At 37.4% G+C, this 6,594-nt stretch overlaps 1 pseudogene; it reads right to left on the bottom strand.

Moving 5' to 3' along the window:
• Window positions 1–5,972: 5,972 nt before the first annotated feature.
• Window positions 5,973–6,106, bottom strand: LOC145294391 (U2 spliceosomal RNA; annotated as a pseudogene).
• Window positions 6,107–6,594: the final 488 nt, after the last annotated feature.

Below are 6,594 nucleotides of genomic sequence, written 5' to 3'. Positions count from 1 at the left end.
ATTTTCAACCTATATATTCAACAAATATTTGATCTACAGATTAGAAAATTTGTATATAGGGTATTCAGATATATGGAAATATATCTAGCATAATCTATCTATTATATCTCTAAAATTGAGAATGTGTGTGTGAGAGAGAGAGAGAGAACAATTTTCAACCTATATACTCAACAAATTTTTTATCTACAGATTTGAAAATTTGTATATAGGGTAATCAGACATATGGAAATATATCTAGAGTAATCTATCTATTATATCTATAAAAGTGAGAATGCGTGTGTGTGTGAGAGAGAGCGACACAGAACAATTCTCAACCTATATATTCAACAAGTTTTTTATGTACAGATCTGAAATATCCCATTTGTATAGAAGTAGAAATCTTGATACCTACTCTGATACCTAATCAAAGAAAGGACACTCTTTAGGGCAGATTTTGATTATAACAAGTCACTAATTAGAAATTATAATAAACATTCAAATAATTTAAGAATTTTACCAAAATAAAATTGCATGGTAATCACCCAATTTCTGCCACAAAATTTTGATTGGCAGAACTCATAAACATAAAATATATATTTTCTAATTTCATCTTTTTTTTTCTTTTTACATAATCTGGTTTGATGTTTTCCCAAATATTCAAATCACTATATTTTGCTGCTTAATATCAAATACAGCAACTGAGTTATTTTTATGCATCAAACAATTACATTTTCTCATTCATCCAAACTAATCACTGAACATCAATTTCATATTTTCTTCACTAAAATATTACTGTGCTTGATGTCATCAAGTGGAGCGGATCATTTTTTTTTCATTTGTTCACACATTTTTCCAATTTATATATATTTTGTTAAAGATTCTTAGCCTATGTCATTGCATACCAATCTGTTTATTAAAAGTTAAGGTTCACTGTAAACACATATGTTACACCAAAATAAAAACGCTTCAGATAATGTCTTGATATTCACTTCAGTTTCTCACATGACATCTTATGAAGTTAGTAGAAATGTTACAGACTTTTGAATCTCAAACACTTTCAATACTGTGCACTGATATTTTCTTTTTTGCAATATAAGCACATTCATGATTTTTTTTACAAACGTTAAAAACTTTCACATTGTGTAGCAATATACTGAAACAATTATAAAAATATTTGTTTTTATTTTGAATGATGCAGGGCATCCGAAGAGAGATTTTTCTAACAAAATGAAAGTATAATTTTTAGCAATAGGTATCTAGGAAAAGGCCACTACATATGTTATAAGTTCCAAATTTCCACAACCTGGCAAATACTGGTACACGCTAGCAAATTTAGATTTGCAATTACAGAATATGATTCTAATTTTTTCCTTTGCTCTTTATTCTAACACTACACTAAGTTTACTGTGTTATTTCGCTACAGTTGATATTGTGTAGAACAATAAGAAAATCATAGTGAACAATGCATTCAACAAAATTTCACACACATTTCTAGATACCTATATCTAATAAGTTCAGAAGAAAGGACACACTTAGGGAGGTATTTTGGTGGTCAAGTCAATAATAAGAGATTAGCTGGTTTCCCGGCATAGCCCAGGATATAATAAAGATTGACTGAAATACATGTTCTAGCTGGTTTCTAGGCGTTGCCAGGGATGTAATATAGACACATTATGTTGTATATTACCTGTTCTCTTCTCCCTAAGGTAAAACAATTTCATATACATGCTGTAAATTACCTATGCTAGGGATAAAACATGAACAATACCAGTCCTAGGGTAGATAAAACAAATAATACATAGAGATGAAAGATTCCTCTCCCCTAAGAATCAAACATATGTTCAATATCTGCTTTGTTTTTTCATTGTTTATACGGTCCCGAGCAACGCCGGGTAGCCCTGCTAGTAATATATAAAAGGCAAAAATCTGAGTGTATGTATGTATGTATGTATGTATGTTTGTAACGCTAAAACTTTTGACAGCCACAACCAAAGTTGACAAATTAGGTATCATATTGCACCTTGATCACCCGCATGACAAATATCGAAATTTCACGTCAAACGGACAATTAGAAGGGGGTGAACTGATCATTTTTCTTCCAGGGGGGCCCTCAAAAAACCTGTTATTTTAACGTTATTCATTACGTGTCACGTGACGTGACGTCAGCTCAGTAAAATGTCGGCTGCGGCTGAGGTACGTTAAAACTGCCTTCGGAGGAGAAATTGATACTATAACACAGTTAAATATTAGTTTTCGACTCGAACCGTTATTACCAACGGAATTATCGCACTCCAAAAATCAAAATCCTAAAATTACACGAAAATTGACGTAGGGAAAATGTTTTTATTTTTGCTTGAAGTTTTTTGCCGGCGAAGATGACTTTGCTCTTTGTAAAACATGTAAACAAAGATTTAGCCAAAAGATTTAGCCATTTTGTTTATACATTCTAACTCTGTTAACTTGAAGGGGGAGGGGTGGGTATCAGTATCAGGCCGCTTATGTAAACGAAAATTAGGTCGCGTGCACATTTTCCAAAGAACACATTCTCTCTCTCTCTCTCTCCCGCTATCTTTCTCTCTCTCTCTCGCCGTCTTTCTCTCTCTCTCTCTCGCCGTCTTTCTCTCTCTCTCTCTCACTCTCTTCTATCTCTACACCTTTCCTAACTCTCTCTATCACCATATTTCTCTCTCTCTCACTCTCTTCTCTCTCTCTCTCTAGACCTCTTTCTCTTCTCTTTCTCTCTCTCACCCTCTTTATCTACTCTCTCTCTCACCCTCTTTCCCTTCTATCTATATTAGCACTTATCAAGGCCAATAGGCAACTCGAGATGTAGAGTTCAAACGTGCACAGTAGTGAAATTTGGGAAAGAGGATGGAACAACTTTCTCTTCTGCCTCTCTCTCACACTATTTATCTTCTCTCTCTCTCTCGCTCTCGCTCTCTCTCTAACCCTGCCTCTCTTCTGTCTATATTAGCACTTATCAAGGCCAATAGGCAAATCGAGGATAGACTCGACGATGAGAGTTCAAACGTGCACAGTATTACAATTTGGAAAAGAGGATGAAACAACTTTCTCTTCTGCCTCTCTCTAACACTCTTTATCTTCTCTCTCTCTCTCACCCTGTTTCTCTTCTCTCTATATTGGCACTTATGAAGGCAAATACGCAACTCGAGGATCAACTCGACTCACCATATTTCTCTCTCTCTCACTCTCTTCTCTCTCTCTCTCTCTAGACCTCTTTCTCTTCTCTTTCTCTCTCTCACCCTCTTTATCTACTCTCTCTCTCTCACCCTCTTTCCCTTCTATCTATATTAGCACTTATCAAGGCCAATAGGCAACTCGAGATTGAGAGTTCAAACGTGCACAGTAGTGAAATTTGGGAAAGAGGATGGAACAACTTTCTCTTCTGCCTCTCTCTCACACTATTTATCTTCTCTCTCTCTCTCGCTCTCTCTCTCTCTCTCACCATGTTTCTCTTCTCTCTATATTAGCACTTATCAAGGCCAATAGGCAAATCGAGGATAGACTCGACGATGAGAGTTCAAACGTGCACAGTATTACAATTTGGAAAAGAGGATGGAACAACTTTCTCTTCTGCCTCTCTCTAACACTCTTTATCTTTTCTCTCTCTCTCACCCTGTTTCTCTTCTCTCTATATTAGCACTTATCAAAGCAAATAGGCAACTCGAAGATCAACTCGACTCACCATATTTCTCTCTCTCACTCTCTTCTCTCTCTCTCTCTCTCTCTCTAGACCTCTTTCTCTTCTCTTTCTCTCTCTCACCCTCTTTATCTACTCTCTCTCTCACCCTCTTTCCCTTCTATCTATATTAGCCCTTATCAAGGCCAAAAGGCAACGAGGATGAGAGTTCAAACGTGCACAGTAGTGAAATTTGGGAAAGAGGATGGAACAACTTTCTCTTCTGCCTCTCTCTCACGAAAGAGGATGGAACAACTTTCTCTTCTGCCTCTCTCTCACACTCTTTATCTTTTCTCTCTCTCTACCACTGTTTTTCTTCTCTCTATATTAGCACTTATCAAGGCCAATAGGCAACTCGAGGATAAACTCGACGGTGAGAGTTCAAACGTGCACAGTATTCAAATTTGGGAAAGAGGATGGAACAACATTCTCTTCTGCCTCTCTCTCAAACTCTTTATCTTCTCTCTCTCTCTCACCCTGTTTCTCTTTTCTCTATATTAGCACTTATCAAGGCCAATAGGCAACTCGAGGATCAAGACCATGAGAGTTCAAACGTGCACAGTATTCAAATTTGGGAAAGAGGATGGAACAACTTTCTCTTCTGCCTCTCTCTCACACACTTTATCTTCTCTCTCTCTCACCCTGTTTCTCTTCTCTCTATATTAGCACTTATCAAGGCCAATAGGCATCTCGAGGATCAACTCGACCATGAGAGTTCAAACGTGCACAGTATTCAAATTTTGGAAAGAGGATGGAACAACTTTCTCTTCGGCCTCTCTCTCACACTCTTTATCTTCTCTCTCTCTACCCCTGTTTCTCTTCTCTCTATATTAGCACTTATCAAGGCCAATAGGCAACTCGAGGATCAACTAGACGATGAGAGTTCAAACGTGCACAGTATTCAAATTTGGGAAAGAGGATGGAACAACTTTCTCTTCTGCCTCTCTCTCACACTATTTATCTTCTCTCTCTCTACCCCTGTTTCCTTTCTCTCTATATTAGCACTTATCAAGGCCAATAGGCAACTCGAGGATCAACTCGACGATGAGAGTTCAAACGTGAACAGTAGTCAAATTTGGGAAAGAGGATGGAACAACTTTCTCTTCTGCCACTCTCTCACACTCTTTATCTTCTCTCTCTCTCTCACCCTGAAAGATTCCTCTCCCCTAAGAATAAAACATATGTTCAATATCTGCTTTTGTTTTTACATTGTTGTTACGGTCCCGGGCAACGCCGGGTAGCCCTGCTAGTCTTCTATATATATAAAAGGCAAAAATCGGTGTGTATGTATGTATGTATGTATGTATGTATGTATGTTTGTTTGTAACGCTAAAACTTTTGAAAGACGGAACCAGAGTTGACAAATTTGGTATCATATTGCACCTTGATCACCCGGATGACAAATATCGAAATTTCACGTCAAACGGACCAGTAGAAAGGGGTCAACTGATCGTTTTTCTCCTAGGGGGGCCCCCCAAAAAACCTGTCATTTTAACGTTATTCAATACGTGTCACGTGACGTGACGTCAGCTCAAACTTTTGACAGACACAACCAAAGTTGACAAATTATGTATCATATTGAACCTTGATCACCCGCATGACAAATATCGAAATTCCACACCAAACGGACCATTAAAAGGGGGTGAACTGATCATTTCTCTCCTAGGGGGGCCCCCAAAAAAACCTGTCATTTTAATGTTAATATTACATAATCCAAAAACGCTTAGTCATGTCACGTGACGTGACGTCAACATCCAGTAATGGCGAACAAATGTAAACAAACACTTTGTTTTACCGATACTTTTGTAATTTCTCTTCTGCTTTGTTCTAGAGATTATTAAACTCCATGACAATGTCTCCAACGTATTTAACTGGTTAAAAATAGTATTTATACAAGAGTTTTAACGAAAAATATCAGGAAAAAATGTACAGGAATAAAAAAAAATTCAGCTTTCAAAATATTCGTCGATAAAAAAACCGATCTTTATATTTACGCTAGCCATTTTGTATATTACCACGTGACCTGCTATCTCTTAAACTGGAGGGGGGGGATCCACTTGAATCCAACAAAACCAGTAATTTTTTTTTTCTATTATATATACATCATTTTCTATAAAATTAAGTGTAGACTTTATAATTAAAACAAAAAATGTTATTCATACTAAAAAAAAAAAACGCTTAGTCATGTCACGTGACGTGACGTCAACATCCACTAATGGCGAACAATTGTACCTATTTACTATGCCTCCCCACGGGACAGAGTTAGACACCAGGGTCGTTTTTTAACGTGGAGAAAAGGTACAAAAATAAAAATTGTCTCAGTCGTGGAGGATTTCTCCTCCACCGAAAGAGAACAAGAAATAGAAGTGCAGCATCTGAAGAACAGATACTACACTTTGATCTTGACCAAAAGGCCAAGAATGCGAACAATTGTAAATAACAACTTTTTTCACAAAACCAACACCGTCTTTCTTTTTTTTTCTCTCTCTTTCTCTCTCTCACCCACTTACTCTTCCCTCTCTCTCACCCTCTTTCTCTTGACGTCACACCACTGTTAAACTGTGGGGGGGAGGAACACATTCCCAGGCATTATCTCCTATAGATGCACATTTTATTAGAAATTCAGCTTTCAAAATATTAGACGATAATAAAAATATAAAACCAACACCCTCTTTCTCTTTTCTCTCTCTCTCACCAACTTACTCTTCTCTCTCTCTCACCCTCTTTCTCTTGACCTCCTACTACTGTTAAACTGTGTGTGTGTGTGTGGGGGGGGGAAGAGGCAGCTTGAAAACCAACAAAAACAGTGCACAGTTTCCCAAGCATTTGGGGTGGGAAGGGGGGGAAGAAGCCGAGCGCACAGTTTCGTGTGAGAGAGAGAGAACAATTCTCAACCTATATACTCAACAAATTTT

The sequence above is a fragment of the Euprymna scolopes genome, chromosome 15 (assembly GCF_053919585.1).
Source record: "Euprymna scolopes isolate OS-2025 chromosome 15, ASM5391958v1, whole genome shotgun sequence".
Classification (NCBI taxonomy): Eukaryota; Metazoa; Mollusca; class Cephalopoda; order Sepiida; family Sepiolidae; genus Euprymna; species Euprymna scolopes.
This window is presented reverse-complemented; position numbering and strand designations above follow the sequence as displayed.